Source organism: Asparagus officinalis, chromosome 4 (assembly GCF_001876935.1).
Source record: "Asparagus officinalis chromosome 4, Aspof.V1, whole genome shotgun sequence".
NCBI lineage: Eukaryota > Viridiplantae > Streptophyta > Magnoliopsida > Asparagales > Asparagaceae > Asparagus > Asparagus officinalis.
In genome coordinates, this window is record NC_033797.1 from 126,229,517 (window position 1) to 126,247,192 (window position 17,676).

The following is a 17,676-nucleotide window of genomic DNA, read 5'->3' on the forward strand; positions in this document are numbered from 1 at the left end:
CCACCTCAGGAGGAGACGACACATTGATATGCTCTTTGGAGAGCAAGGAAGAGTCTTGGGTGTTAGACTCTGGAGCGTCATTCCATGCTACTTCTCAGAAAGAATTCTTCGAGAAGTATGTCCCCATAAATCTTGGATATCTATACCTTAGTGATGATCAATCGTGTGCTATTGTGGGCAAATGTGTAGTGAAAATTAAGTTGAACGTATTAGTATGGGAGCTGAAGAATGTCAGGCATATTCCCAACTGTAGGCATAAAAACTGCCTATAAAATCCAAAACTTAGCTCAAGACAAAGAGAAGGCGATGAACGTCATCACCTGAGTCAGAGAGAATCATTCAAATACGAAGCAACAATGAGATTTAGAATGCATGGTCCGAGAAGAAAATAGATGCATGAGTATGAAGAACTAAAATTTTAACCATGAGACAATTCGAATCCGAAAAGCTCCAAGACAAAAGTTGTAGGTCTCTTTGTCAACTTTTCAATGCATCTTGAATCACCTCATTTTAAGGTCGAACGAGAGAATTAAAGCTAAAATACCAAAGATAATATAAAATGTCTCAGAATTCCGAGACAGTTTTCTATGTCTCGGAGACAGTTTTCTATGTCTCGGAATCCGAGACACAATAATGTGTCTCACACAAGTACGAGACACACTGACTTATCTTGCATAGGGAGGGTTCTCAAAACATGTTTTCAATGGTTTTTGATCGGTTTTGATGGGTCCAGTGGCCTCCTAACTGCCTTGGGGTTATCCTTAAACGTGGGAGAGGGGTTATTAACTGAAGATACGCTCAAATCAAAAAAAATGACAAAACAAGACACATAAAAACTATCTCTCACAGTCAGACTCCAGAGATAGATAAAAACTATCTATCATAGTCAGACTCCCAAGACATATAAAAATTGTCTCTCACAGTCAGACTCCCCCAAAACACGTTTATTGATGATTTCTCAGGATTCGTGTTGTCCAGTGCCTCTCTATATGCTTTGGGATTATCCTTAAATATGGTAAAGTCATTTCTAACTGAAGAGATGACCAGACCATGAAATCTTATCCGAAAGCATTGCATATGAAGCCTATAAATACACCCCTAGCACCCCTATGCACGGGGAGATATGGAATTTTGGACTTAGAGTTTAGTTTTTGACCCTGTGAGAGGAGAGCCACGAATTTCAGATCTGAAGCCGAGATCTTGGCAAATTCGTCAACGTGAAGAGGGAGCTTTCGAGAGATCTGCAGCTTTTCCATCTTCTCTTGGGATCAAACGTCGTTTTGATCTCGAGAAGAGTATTTATCTCATATTATTGAGATATTTACTTATGTTCTTGTGTCTAAAATGAAACAAGAATAGTGAGCCTTCATTCTGATCAACTCGGATCTGATACTCGATGGTCCATGGATCAAAGAGTCCACGGTACAGGCAAAGATCTCACACAAGCAGTGACCGATAAACAATCATGCGTGTGTTTCTAGGAAGTCTTTGTTTATTTTCGTTGTAACGAGAGAGCTTATAAAAAGATACACTCTCTTGAATCTGTAATTGATAAACAATTGTATTAGATTCAGTAATGAAATTGATTTCTGACGCAAACACGCTGGCAACCACAGTCGGAGCCAACAGTCTCTCTGATGACCACGGTGAGAGCTAACAGTCTCGCTATCGAGTCTGTCGTGTCACAACCGAAGATCAAGATCCCGGTTGATTCGGCGGTTGAGTACGAGTTCGACGAAGTCAAGTTCGACGAATATTTCTCCTCGTCTTTATCAAAATCCTCCTCTCCCTGCAAGTGCAAAAAGATCTCATCTTTGTAGGAGGCGTATTCACCGATGAAGGCTACATGTGACTTCGCTCACTACAACTCCTCTCCAGTCAAGGAGTTGTTCAACCAAAGTACACAAACTCTGACGAAGAGGGCGCATCAGAGGCGACGCCAATGCCAAGCTCATCAAATCGCCTAGTCCTTAGAACAAGTCGATAGGGTTCGTTACTATGCGAACTTGGAATTCAGAAAACATCAAATAATACAGCCGCCTCAATGGTAATTTGCTGTCACTTCCCCCAAACTATCGATTGAAGAATGGGTTCTCATCAAAAGAGCACACTCAATTCTCAAGGAGTGCATCCAAAAGCGTTGTGCATGTGCCGTATGCACGTGTGCCATTGTGCGAAAAGCATAAGAATTAAAGAAGAAAGAGGTGGCCGAAGAACCGCCAAAGCCCCGCTGAGTCTGGATTCCAAAATCCGAACTCACGCGAAAATCAACTCGGAAGACAGTCAGCACTATCTCTCCGAGCTGATACAGAGAAGTTTGTCTCACAGGCTGAGACAGCCCAACCTGTCTCACGCCTGGCTGAGACAGGAAGTCTGTCTCGCGCTGACAAACTCTTCCCGCGGCTGCTTCGCTACTGTTTCGTCAGCCTCCGTTCTCGCTCCAGTCTCTTTCGTACCTCTGATAAAGCCTCACGACAGCGTTGACCTATCAAAATTCAAGGTTACGATGGCGGATCGCTTTGGTCCTTTGCACGAAGATCAAGGCAAAGCTCCGATAAACAAAACCCGAGTAGTTCCACAGACTGGGGGTCGTACACGTCCTCCCGTCAAGTCATCTGCTGCTCAAAGGTGTCCTGCCATCTCCAAACAAATCGAGACACCTCATTGTATATGTTTGTGTGCCGTACACAAGAGAATTCTTGTCACCTCTTGTCTGGGGGTTCGTATTGAATCTCAGGTGCCCATTAAGACTCCACACTCACAAAAGGGTGGTTCTAAACGCGTGACTCCTAGTGGTTCTAAATGTGCGACTCCTAATGTAATATCGCACCAACGAACGATAGGATACTCCGGTTATCATGCCGACGAGATGTGCCATCAGGCTGGGGGTGCGAACAAATCTCAGAATAGGATTGTCAAATAAATGAGTTCTCATTGTCCATGCGAGAGACTTATCAGTGTAGTATTATCAAAATATAGCTGCCCCAGGACCATTTCACAAAGGGTCTCCGTATTCGAGAAAATTACAACTAAAGCATCAAAGCTCAGATCAAAATACTTTCACCAGAGAAAATCTGCCATCCAGGATAATGAATTCCCTGAAGTCACCATCAACATGGCTGACAAAGGAAAGTCTGTAATTGCTTCAAATGACTCTAATCCTGACTTTTCTCTGGTAAGAAAAGTCGATCCAAGAATATCCCAACGAATATTTCGGCTTTAATTGGGAGCCACCAGAATTCATGAAGGACTATCTTCGGATGATGAACTTTCACTTGCTCCGTAATCGCCTCCGACGATACCATGTCTAGCATGCGGGAAACTAGGGAGGCATTCACGATCACTCTTGATCTTGTAGCTCAGACCCTTCAAGAAGTTCTATCCAAACAACGAGAAGAGCTTAGAGCCAAGATGAAAACAGAGATGGAGTTGGCCATGCAGCAAATGAAAGAGTTGCAGGCTCAAAGACTTTAACCACCAGAGTCCAGTTAGTGAGCTGAGTCTAGTCGTTGCACTACACCTGTCACGCCCATTCAAAATGGTGCAGATGATAGTGATATAGAAGTAGATGAAGTCATCAAGGCTGATGCACCCCTTGATAACACTATGAGTAGTTCAATTGCACCCCTCAATGAAACTGGGGGGTGGCCCAATTGCTTCTCATCAACATCGCTCGAAGAGATATGCAGGCAAGGACAAGAAGATGAAAGAACTTGAAGGTAAGGTCAATACTTTAATGTCCACTCAAGAAGTGAAGAAGACGGGCATTCCATGCCCATATCTAAGGGAGTAGGACGCGATTCTGTACCCATCGAAGTTCAATTTGATTAACTTCACACCATTTGACAGGAGAGACTCACCAACCTAACTTGGTTTACTTCAAATCCTATTTGGGTATAATCTCTGGGAATGAACTCTTGATGATTCAGTCATTCGTAGGCACCCTTCGCGGGGCCGCCTTCAATTAGTATCAATGTCTTAAGCTAGGAAGCATTAACTGCTGGGACAACATGGAGAATCTATTCCTCAGTCACTTCTTTGATGACGACATTGAAGTGTCTATCAGAACTCTTCTAGATGAGAAGCAAAAGGACAGGGAGACAGTTGATAATTTCATCAAAAGCTTCTACAACCAGGCGATAAACTGTCAGGATCCTGTCACGGAGGAATTCAAACTCCAACGCTTTCGCAACCAGGCGATGAATTGCTAGGATCCAATCATGGAGAAATTCATACTCTAGACCCGTCATAACAATATTTTCCTAGATGTGTTAGAGGTCATGGGAGTTGTACCTTCAACCATATGAAAAAAGTTAAAACTACGTGATGAACTGGCCGAACGCTTTCTCAAAAGAAAGAAGGCTGAGAGAAGCCAATCGACGGTTAAGGCACCTGTAACTGATCCTAGATCCTGACAGGAGTATTCTTTCGAAGATGATGAAGTTCTAGCCATCTTAGAGTACCTCCTCACCAATAACAAAATCAAGTTACCACCGATTACAAATCAGGAGGAAGCAAATAAGACCTCGGATCCAAAGTACTGTGCATATCACAAGAGGGTCCATCATCCAACCAATACTTGTTTTACTCTGAATAATAACATTCAAGTCTTGGTTAATATCGGCGTCATAATGACAAAACAAGCCAAATGAGAATGATAAAAACTCTAAAGAGTATACGAGTATAAACTGCTTCTCCATGAACTCCGAAGAATATACGAGTATAAATTGCTTCTCCAAGGACTCCAATAAGTATAAGAGTATAAATTGCTTCTCCCTTTCCTCCGACGGGTATACAAGGTTAAATTGCTTCCTTTATTTCTAACAATGAGAAGTTCCCAGAGAATACTACACATGGAGTTCTTAAATATAACCCAACAATATGGCTGAAAATAATGCGCTTCTCATTGGACTCAGTTTGCTAAAAAAGCTAGGGGTTGATACAAAGTTCGAGGAGAATACAAATTCAGGAACCGAGAGATGGGAAATTCTTGTAGAATATTACACATGGTATTCTTAAGGATAACTCTATTTAACGAGAAGTTCCTGTAGAATACTATGCGTGGTGTTCTTAAGTATAACCTGAGATCAGCTGATTATTCAAGATGAAGAGCAGTTATTTGAATAATTCATTCTTAAACATGATAAAAAAAATAAATTATTAAGAACCTCCCACTATGGCTATTTAATCATTTCCAAGATGATTAAAACCCTTCCACTGTGACTTTCCGAGCACTCTTTTGTCAAGATGAGATTCAATGACTTCATCGGGTCAATTTTCCCTCATAAAATGCTCACTGTGACTCTAAAATCCTTCAAGGATGAAGCACATCCCATCTGCTTCAACCCAGTTAGGAACAAGTTGCCAAAACCTCTTTTCAGTCACTGGCGTCTTGCTGTTAACCAGGATCCTCTTGAAGTGAAAGATAACAAAGTTTATACTTTCCTTCATCCAAACCTTAGTTGGTTTCAATAGCCAGAATCAATCTCATCCACTCCCACCGTGTTTTTGTAGCGCTCTTTTGTTGAGACAAGATTCAATGACTATATTTGGTCAATCTTTCCTCACAAAACTCCTACAGTGTAATTGTAGAGTGCTTAATGATTTACAACCCTCCATCACAAAATCCCTCATTAATCAAATTAATTGACGATGGGTCCACTAAAATTCTTTGTTGTTAAATCAATTCAAACTCCCGCTGTTTTCAAGCCTTTAACACTCCCACTGTTGAAGTCCTGACACAATAATCAAAATTTTAATTTGCTGATCCATGGTGATTATCGAACCCCCTTCGTGTCAAGATCTTGCCACTTGACACCGAAAACCCCCACTAGGTGATTTGTACAAGCTAACATTCCCACTGTTATTTGTACCTCCACTCCCACTGTTTCTTGGTCAAACCTTCCTGTAGTTAGAACCAAAGTCAAAATCCCCTCTCGATTCCTTCCATGAACGAGAGGTCCACTTTCAAATTAAACGATTAAACCTTTAAACAGTTAGGATCATTTCAAACTCCCATTTGATCAAACCTTTAAACAGTTAGGGCCAAAGCTAAAATCCCCTCTCGATTCATTCCATGAATGAGAGATCCTCTTTCAAATTGAATAATCAAACTTTTAAACAATTAGTGTCGTCTCAACTCCTATTTGGTCAAACATTTAAATAGTTAGGACCAAAAACCAGAATTTTCTTTTGATAAACGAGAGTCTTCCACCCACATCAGGTGATCAAACCTTCCTACAGTTAGGGTCGTTTCAAAATTCTTGCTTGGTTAAACATTTAAACAGATAGGGCCAAAGTTAGAATTTTAATTTGATAAAGGAGAAATCTACCTTCAGATTGGGTAATCAAACCTTCCGACAGTTAGGGTTATCTAAATCTTTCAGATTCTCAGAGTGGAGATCCCACTCTTAGTTTTGCCTTTTTAATTCTCAGAGTGGAGATCCCACTTTGAGTTTCTTTTGACGCAAGAGATAGAATATAAAATTCTTCCTCTCCGGCACCGGGTTCGTCTTTACCCCAAGAGAAGACACAATCTTTCAACACCAAAATCCATGTCTTACACGCATGGGGGGTTTTATCTTGATCCCTAATTAGAGATAAGTCTGGATCTAACATATGTTGTCGGGTGGTCCGTTCCTGTGAAAACGACCAAGTCTACGTATTCAACATCATAGCGACAAAAATCCATGCCTTTCATGCACGGGGGACATTATCTCAATCACTAATTAGAGATAAGTCTACACCTAACACGCGTTGTTGGTTAGTACGTTCCCATAAAAAAGACACTATAATCCATGCGTGGGGACATTATCTTGATCCCTAATTAGAGATAAGTCTACGCCTAACACGCGTTGCTGGTTAGTCTTTTGCCGCGATAAGGATAAAAGTTCACGTATTCGACATCATGGTAGGTTGTTATTAAGAATGCCAAAATCCATGCCTCACACGTATAAGGGGCTTTATCTCGATTCCTAATTAGAGATAAGCCTACGCCTAACACACGTTGTCGGGTGGTGTATTCCCTTAAAAATAACAAAGTCTATGTATTCGATATCTTAGCACTAAGTCTAAAAGAATTTATTCTTTTAGCATAATGTTACATGTAGAACGGACTTAAACAATCTATATGCTAGCCTGACTCAAATGGTAGTCGGTAAAGACTTATTAAATCCGTTGATGGCTGAGGGTTTGCCAAAAATCCTATAATAAACAACTTGCGATGATGGATTCGATCTTCTAACTCGAAGAGCTTCTCTTCATAAATCTTGTACAAGCTTCATCTTCAATCATCTTTAATAGTCATTGACGTATCAGCTTTATCAGTTAATCTCATGACTCGAGCGCTTGGGGTAGCTTTAGAGGTAGTAGTTGTATCAACATCTACAGCTGGTCTTACAATCAAATCTCGCACAAAGAGCTCAACCTGGCAAGCCTCCGATGTATTCTCATCTTTCTCTTCCCATATTCTAATGAGTATATGAGTATAAACCGAATCTCCTTAAACCTCCGATGGGTATATAAGGTTAAACTGATTCCCAAAACTCTAATGAGTATACGAATATAAATGATTCTCCATGCTCTAATGCCTTAAGAGCTTAAACTGTGTAGACTCCAGTTAACATATGAGTATAAACCATGTTCACGCCGCAACAGAGGTCAACACCGATCAACGCGTTAACAATTTTGCCAAAATAAGGCTCAGGATAATTCTCAGTTCCAAATTACTCCCAGGAGTTCAATCACAATTCAGATACAAACTCCCGACGAAGACGATCAGTTCAACATTGATTCAACGACGTGAGCTAATTCAGAAATCAACACACTGGTTTTTAGTTCAAGATTTCGACAACGATCAGACGATAAACACAGCACCGAAAGAATTTTAGACTATTCGATAAAAATACTGAATAGGATGAAAGCTGAAGTAGCTAAAGAATTGAAGGTTGAGACTATCTTATCCAAAGTATTCCAGACTCCTCTATAAAAGAATAAGGCTGAAATACTTTGGAGGGGGTATCTATAGGTATAAAAATTACCTATAAAATCCAAGATCTAGCTCAAGACAAAGAGAATGCGATGAACGTCATCACCCGAGTCAGAGAGAATCATTCAAATACGAAGCAACGAAGCAACAATGAGATTTAGAATGCATGGTTCGAGAAGAAAATGGATACATGAGTATGAAGAACTAAAATTTTGACAGAGTTCGAATCCAAAATATCTCAGAAGATAAATGTTATAAATTTCTTCGTCATCTTTTCAACACATCTTGAATCATCTCATTCTGAGGTCGGACGAGAGAATTAAAATCAAAATACCAAAGATAGTACAAACTATTCTGGAGTTCCGAGATGGTTTTCTATGTCTCAGAATCTGAGACACAATAATGTGTCTCGCACAAGTGCGAGACACACTGACCTATCTCGCACAGGGAGAATTCCTTAGACATGTTTTCGACAGTTTTTGATCGGTTTTAACGGGTCCAGTGGCCTCCTAACTGCCTTGGGTTATCCTTAAATGTGGGAGATCGGTTATTAACTGAAGATATACTCAAATCGACGAAACGGCAAAACAAGACACATAAAAACTGTCTCTCATAGTCAGACTCCCGAGACAGATAAAAACTATCTCTCACAGTCAGACTTCCCCAAACATGTTTTTTGATGATTTCTTGAGATTCGTGCTATCTAGTGCCTCCCTATCTGCTTTGGGATCATTCCTAAACGTGGTAAAGTTACTTCTAACTAAAGAGATGACCAAACCATGAAATCTTATCTGAAAACAAAGCATCCAAAGCCTATAAATATACCCCTAGCGTCCTTATGCGTGGGGAGATCTAGAATTTTGGACTTGGAGGCGAGTTGCTGACCCTATGAGAGGAGAGCCACGAATTTCAGATCTGAAGGCGAGATCTTAGCAAATTCTTCAGCATAAAGAGGGAGCTTTCGAGAGATCTGCAGTTTTTCCATCTTCCCTTGGGATCAAATGTCATTTTGATCTCGAGAAGAGTATTTATCTTGTATTATTGAGATATTTACTTCTGTTCTTATGTCTAAAATAAAACAAGAATAGCACGCATTTGTTCTAATCAACCCGGATCTGATACTCGGCGGTCCACCGATCAAAGAGTCCACAGCACAGGCAAAGATCACACGCAAGCAGCGATCAATAAACGATCTTATGTGTATTTCTAGGAAGTTTTTGTTTATTTTCATTGTAACGGGAGATCTTATAAAAAGGTGCACTCTCTTGAATCTGTAATTGATAAACAATTGTAATGGATTCAGTAATGAAACCGACGCAAATACCGACCTAAGAAAGAACTTAATATTTGTAGGTTAGTTGGCTGGCGGAGTCTACATTACGACCTTCCATAGAGATGATTGGAAGATTTTAAAAGGTGCAATGACTATTGCCTGAGGCAAGAAGACTGGTATCCTATATATGACAGTAGGTGCACGCTGTTTGATCTCAGTTACAGTAGGCAATGAGACTTCAAATTTGTGGCACCAGAGACTCGGTCATATGAGTGAGAAGGGGATGAAGATCATGCACACAAAGGGAACACTCCCAGGTCTAGAATCAGTTGAATTAGACATGTGTGAAGAATGCATACTTGGAAAGCAGAAGAGGGTTAGCTTTTAGACAAGTGGCAGAACCCTGAAGAAGGAGAAGTTTGAGCTCATTCACTCAGATGTTTGGGGACCAACAACCATCATATCCATTGGTGGGAAACACTACTTCGTGACTTTTATCGATGATCACTCTTGAAAAGTGTGGGTCTACTTTCTGAAACATAAGTCAGAAGTGTTTGAAGCTTTCAGGAGATGGAAAGCCATGGTTGAGAATGAGACGGGTCTGAGGATAAAGAAGCTCAGAACCAAAAATTGTGGTGAATATGAAGACACCAGATTCAAGAAGTTTTTCTATAAGTACGGGACCGGAATGGAGAGAATCGTGCCCAGCACGCCTCAGCACAATAGTGTAGCTAAGCGAATGAACATAACATTAATAGAGAGAGCCAGAAGCATTCGTAGACAATCAAGTCTATCGAAGCAGTTCTGGGCAGAAGCAATCAACACAGCAACTTACTTGATCAACCGAGGTCCATCAGTTTTATTAGAGCACAGAATATCAGAGGAGGTATGGTGCAGAAAGGAGGTAAACTCTCACATCTTAAAGTTTTCAGTTGTGTAGCTTATGTGCATATTAGTAATCAAGGTAGGAATAAGCTTGATCCCAAGTCTAAGAAATGCACTTTCATTCGCTATGATGAAGATGAGTTCGGCTATCACATTTAGAATAATGAAAACAAGAAATTGATCCAAAGCAGAGATGTGATATTCAACGAAAAGGTGATGTACAAGGACATGCACAAGACAGATGCCTTTGACTCAGAGTAGAGTGAGTCAACATTTGTAGATGCAGATGATGTTCCAGGTGACCTCTCAAAAGAATTAAATGCAGTATGTCCTCAGCTAGAAGAGCCTGTTGGACAGAATGGTGCGTAGGAGCTCGACGCATCAGCTCCGATATTGTGAAGATCTTCTTGGCCTCCTATGTCCAATAGGAGATATATGAACTATATGTTACTTACAGATAGAGGGGAGCCTGAAAGCTATGTGAAGCTTGTTAGAGTGGAGATGTGAGCAAGTGGGAGCTTGCCATGAAAGAAGAAATGAAGTCTATCATCTCAAATCAGACGTGGGAACTAGCTGAGTTGCCCACGGGGAAGAAGGCACTCCATAACAAATGGGTATATCGGGTAAAAGAGAAGCATGATGGCTTCAGAAGATATAAAGCGCAGCTAGTTGTCAAAGAATTCCAGCAAAAGGAAGGAATTGACTACACCGACATTTTTGCTCCCATGGTGAAGTTCATTACTATCAGGATAGTGATGAGTATTGTAGCTATTGAAGATCTTCATCTCGAGTAGTTAGACGTGAAGACGGTGTTTATTCACGGAGATCTAGAAGAGGAGATATACATGCACCAGCCAGAAGGTTTTCTAGAAGAAAAGAAGAAGAACCTAGTGTGTGCACTCAAGAAGAGCCTGTATGGCTTGAAACAGGCCCCAAGACAGTGGTACAGAAAGTTTGACGGTTTCATGCACAATAAAGGTTTCCAGAAGTGCAACACCGATCACTGTTGCTACGTCAAAAGATATCAGTCTAGTTATATCATCTTACTGTTGTATGTTGATGATATGTTGGTTACAGGTGTAGATATGGAGGATATTAGGAGTTTGAAGTAGCAGTTGTCAAAGGAGTTTGACATGAAAGACTTAGGTATAGTAAAGAAGATCCTTGGAATGCAAATCACAAGAGATAAGAAGAGATGTCTCTTAAAGTTATCTCAGACAGAGTACATTAACTGTGTTTTGCAAAGATTCAACATGGGCAACGCCAAGCTAGTTAGCACACCCTTGACAAGCCATTTTCACCTATCAAAGGATCAGTCTCCTCAGACGGAAGAAGAGAAAGAGAGTATGGCTAAGGTCCCTTACGCCTCAGCCATTAGAAGTTTCATGTACGGAATGGTCTGTACGAAACCAGACATTGGCCATGTAGTAGGAGTGGTCAATCAGTTTATGTCGAATCTAGGAAAAGCTCATTGGGAAGCGATCAAGTGGATTCTGAGGTATCTACGAGGCACCACACAGAAGTATTTGCACTTTGGTAAGGGAGAGGTGGAAGTGCAAGGGTACGTAGATGCAGACTTTAGAGGTGATGTCGATCACCGAAGAAGCACCACCGGCTATGTATTAACTATTAGAACTACAGCTGTTAGTTGGATGTCACAAATATAAAAGATTATCACTCTATCAACTATAGAAGCTAAGTATGTAGCAATGACTAAAGCCAGTAAAGAGATGATATGGCTTCAAGGTTTATTAACAGAGCTGGGATTCAAATAGAAGAAGAATGTTTTGCACAGTGATACTCAAAGTGTGATTCACTTGGCTAAGAATTCTACATTTTATTCTAGAACGAAGCACGTTGGGCTTCGGTATCACTTCATCAGATCTCTGTTGAAAGATGGCAAGTTAAAACCGGAGAAGATTCCAGAAAGTAAGAATCCAACAGATATGTTAACAAATACGGTGACCATTCAGAAACTAGAGTTGTGTGCAACTTTAGTTAGCCTTCATGCATAGGTGATGAGGGCAAAGCCACACAGGAGGAAGTGCTATTGAGATAGCCTGCTAATGACGGTTTGATCTTCAAGTGGGAGATTGTTAGATTTGGGTGTGGATCCAAACCTCCGCAGGCGAGCTCGAAGTCGACGCAGCTGCAGGCGAGTTCAAGACCTTCAAGCGAGGTTGATGACAAGATCTACAGACAAGGTCGTGGCTTCAGGCGAGCTCGACTCCAGTCAGGCGAGCTCGTGGTCCAGTCAGGCGAGCTCATGGCGGTCGAGATCTAGTCAGGCGAGCTCGAGGCAACGCAGCTCCGCAGGCGAGCGGGTGAGGCGCATGTGAGCTCGAAGTTGAGGCGTAGGTATGCTCGGGGATCCAGTCAGGCGAGCTCGAGTGCTCGTCTTCAGGCGAGGTCAAGTGCGGCTCTACAGGCGAGCTCGAGCGCATGCATGGCTGGCGATAGCCTATCGCCAACTTGTCGTTAGGGTTCTCTTATAAAAGGGAACCCTGAGCCGAGATCTCCTATGAGCTTCTCTTCTCTTTCTCGTGAACTTTTCTTCCTGGCGGCGGCGACACTTTCTCTCTGCTCATCTCAAGTTTTTTTTCAGCTCTCAGCCGAGATTTTGAGGGGAGAATTAAAGAGGGGGAATTAAAAAGGAGTTATTACTGTAGCTATAGTAACTAACTTTTATTTATTGAGAGATCTCAGTTTGAGATCTGCTCTAAGCTTTGTAATTTCTTTTAATAAATAAAAAATTAATTGTGTGGCTCCCGAGGACGTAGACAAGTTTGCTAAACCTTGTAAATCTTGGTGTACTTTTCTCTATACTACGTTTCTTACTGTTTTAGGGGTTTAGCGTAGCCCCCGTATTTCCCAACAGATTCCTACGTCACAATTTGCTATGTGAGAACGAGTAGGAATGCAATGCTCATTTTCACTTCCTATTCATGTCAACAAAGCAGAATAACTTTTTAGAAGCCAGAATAAGCATTCACATATCTCATTCATTCCCAATGAAGTAGTACTAATGAGCATTCCCATTTAAATGAGCATAAAATTTTAAAATAATGTCTTAATTGATTATTAATTATCCATAAAAAAAGTCATTTTCATCCTGTTCTCTAATCAAATCCAAACATTAGAATGAGAATGAGCATTGAGCATTCCATTTTCATACTTTCTTTTCTTTCTATTCCTTGTTCCATTCTATTCTCACTTGACTCGATTCCCGCATATCAAACGAGGCATTAAAGGCTCGTAACTCCTGTAGCAATTCAAGAGAAAGAATTTTATACTTTTATTTCTTGTAACTTATGTCATTTTATAGCCTTGTTAGTATTACTTATAATTTAATAATGAAGATTTAGAGGGTGGTCAAAGGGCTTCATTTTTTGAAGTTTTTAAGCTATATTAGCTTTTGGTGACGTTTGGTTTTATGATGGAAATTGTATATAAATTATTTGGGCAAAATAGTACTTTATTTGGTTAAACCTAGCTTATTATGTCAGCTTATAAGCTAATTTTTAAAAAAATTAGGGTATAGTATCTTTTTAAAATTAGACTTATAAGCGAACTTTTTAGTATTTTACCAAATAGTTAGGCTTGAAAAAACTATTTTAAAAAGTAGCTTGACTAAAAAAATAAGCCCCCTATCCACACAGAGTTTCGGATCCTCTCTACTACAAAAAAATAATTAAAAATAGTAGAGAGCTCACTACATTAATAGTAGTTGTTGATATATTTAATAGATAATAATTATGATTTGTCTTTAAGGACAAATTGGAATTAAGTCAATCCATGAGGAGTATGATAATTATTATATTTAGAATAAACCATAACTATTCACTAGATAAATCAATAACTATTAATAAGTTTGTGAATAGTTGTGCACCAGCACGCCAAAAGGTGTCTCGCCGGCCCGCACAGGACACTTGATGTGTCTCGCACGCGAGACACCTTTTGGTGTCTCGCGCGGATCCGAACAGCGGGTACTTGGGCCTTGTTTTGGCCATGTTTCCTTGGTATAATAGGAACTCGTTCCTAGGGTTTCTCAAGGGTTTTCTGAGGTTTTAGGTGGCTGCAGAGAGAGTTTTTTTAGATCAAAAGGTGAGATATTGAGGAGACAAAAGAGAGAGAACTTGGAGCAATTGTACAAAAAAGAGGACAATTTTCTTGGGTAAAATCGAAGCATCTTCTCTTTGGGATGAGCTTGCTGGTTGTACAAGTCGTCGATGTTCTCTTTCATGGTGGAATCTCCCTTCACCCCTTCCCATGGACGTAGGCAAGTTTGTCAGACCACATAAATCTCACATCTTTATTGTTTTCTATGTGTTGGCTATTACTTGTTGGTTTCCTCGATATTCAGACCTAGATCTGATATTGAGAAGAGTGTATATCTCACCTTGCTGAGATATATTAATTTTGTTCTTGTTTCCATCATGAAACACGAACATCGAGATTGACTTGTGTTTAGTGAAAACAAAAGCTAGGGCTTTTCTCTCAAGGTGATTCACTTCCGCGGCGAGGTGGGCGTGTCGGCGCGCCCCAACAATTGGTATTAGAGCCCCTTGATCAGATTGGTGGTGGTAGAACTTTCGATTTGAGGTGGTGCTTTGGTTATTGTGTAGTTCACACAAGGTGTTTGTTGAAATTCCTGAGAGAAGCGGATTTACTAAAACAAGCGGAAGATGGCGTCTCCCCGTAAAATAGTCAAAGTGATAAGGTATGAGATTGAAAAGTTTAATGGGAAGAATAATTTTTTCTATTAGAGGATGCAAATGAAAAACTCGTTGATGTCACAGAAATTGCACAAGTCTTTGATAGGAAAAGAAAAGAAGCACAAAGATATGTCTGATGAGGATTGGGAAAAGTTAGATCTCGAAGCACGAGCATCGATTATCCTATGCCTTGAGAGAGATGTAGCTTTCTTGGTGGATGAAGAGGAAACGACTGCGGGTGTGTAGTCAAAGTTAGAGAGTACCTTCATGACGAAGAGTCTAACAAATTGGATCTACTTGAAATCCAAATTGTATACTCACAAAATGGAGGAAGGCTCATCAATCCGGGAATACATCAACAAGTTCGATAGGATCATATCGGATTTGAAGGACATCGATATGACAGTAGAAGACGAGGATCAAGCACTTCTGCTACTTCTTTCTTTATCGAAGTCTTATGAGAACCTGATACAAAGATCGATGCTTGTATGTGACAATTTAAAGATGGATGAGACTAGAATGGCGCTTCTAACGGATGATCTTTGAAAAGTTACAACTAGTGACATGGCTATTAGTGGTAACAAGGAGGAAGCACATGGATTGTTTGTAAGAGGAAGGGGCAGAGCGAGGAAAAGGCAAGGGAGGAAAATCTAGATCAAAATCGTGACCTCTTGCAGGAAGATCGTGTTTCAAATGCGGTGAGGTTGGGCATTTTAAGACTGACTATCCTAATAAGAGAGTAGGTAGGAAGAAGAACAACAATAAAACCGAGAGAAGATAAGGCAAGGAAGAGGCAAACTATGTCTTGGAGGAAGGGAATGAAAAATAATGCTACACTGTTACATGTGGTGAAGATACCTCCGATAAGTGGATTCTTGATTCAGGTTGCTCTTACCATATGTACCCAAATAGGAAGTGGTTTACTAACTATAAAAGCATTAATGGTGGAACCGTATTGATGGGGAATAACTATGCTTGTAAAATGATGGAGCTTGGTGATATCAAAATCAAGATGCATGATGAAGTGGTCAGAACCCTGACGGATGTGAGGCATATTCCTGACTTGCGGAAGAATATTATCTCAGTTGGTGCTTTGCACTCTGATGGCTGCAAGATAGTTACAAAGAATGAAGTAAAGAAGGTTGTTCGAGGTTCCTTAGTAGTGATGAAGGGCATTCGTCACGGTAATCTATATACTCTCTTGGGTACAATAGTAACAGGAGATGCAGCGGCTGGAACTGATGGAAGTGGTGTAGACCCATGTGAGCACACTCGGTTATGGCATAAGCTGCTTGGGCACATGTCAGAGAAGGGTCTAGACCTGCTCGGCAAAGAAGGTTTGCTGAAGAACATGAATAAACATTGCATGGATTTTTACAAGGATTGTGTGTACGGAAAAGCGCACTGTCAAACCCCATAAATTTTGAGTTAATGATTAATAAATTGAAATAGTATGTGATTAATTATAATAAAAGGATATTTATTGAGATGAATATCATTAAATAGTGTATGAGAACACTAACAAGTATTTTGAGTATAAGCAAGTCAGTGAATGAGAAAGATACGAGTTGAAACATGCACAAAGGCCAAAAGACTAAAAATCTGAGAAAACTGGAAAGTTCTGGCCCGGTCAACCGCCACAGTCGACCGCCGTCCGGTCGCGTCTGGTCGACCATTACGGTCGACCGTGAAACCTGAACATTTCTTATCCTATTATGACTTGGTTTTAGGTATTTATGGTCCATATTCATTTTTTCTGCTATATATATCATATATTCACGAGTTTTTAGTATTCTAAAAACCCTAGCAGCCACCAAACTTCCATAAAACACTATTTTGATTTTTGAGAAAGATTAAAAGCTTTTGGAGCTGGATTTCGGGTTATTTTGAGTTTGCAATTTGAAGATATGCTTTGGAACTTCATCTTCCACATTTAAAATCAAGTCTCAAGCGAGTTTCATCTCTGTTTATCCCTCTTCCCTATTTGAAAGAATTTTAAATGAGTTTTCAATGATTTTTAAAGAGCCAAATTGACTAATTTGTGTATAAAATCAAATCTTTTATATTATATGTTAGACCCTAGAGGGGGGGGTGATTAGGGTCTTATGCTAATCTAATCCGATTTAAATGCTAATTAAAATATTAACAAGTTATATTCTTGCAAGATAGATATACAAAGAGTTAAATGCAAGAATATGCAATATACACAAGGTGATATATCCTAGCAAAGAGATATACTATGAGATATATGCAAAGATATATAAACAACACAAGGGTAAATAATCTAAACAAGATAGTGAATGAAATAAATGAGTAATGCACAATTGGCGATATAAGATAAATGCAAAAACAAATACGCCAAAGACAAACTCAAACAAGCAATATGATCACGGAGTTCGGACCTTCCGTCCTACGTCTCCGCTCCCCACTCCCGGGGAGAAATCCACTATCAACCGGGTTTTCTACGTTCACCCGAATAAAGTTTACACCTCACAGTATCGGTTTTCAACGCTCACCGATCAACGTCACTCCTCACACTCGGTTTCTAGCTCACCGAAAACCTCACTACACACTCGGTTTCTAGCTCACCGAAAACCTCACTACACACTCGGTTTCTAGCTCACCGAAAACCTTACAACACTCACAATGTAACAAATATAAATTTGTTCTCTACAATAGATGAGAACACAATGAAAGCACAACTCAAAGTTACAATCTCTCACCACCCAACTATACTATGTATGAAAGATACAATAAGCTCAATGTGGGTGTGTGTAACAGTGAGATTCAATAAAACTTAACTCAATAAGAACTAG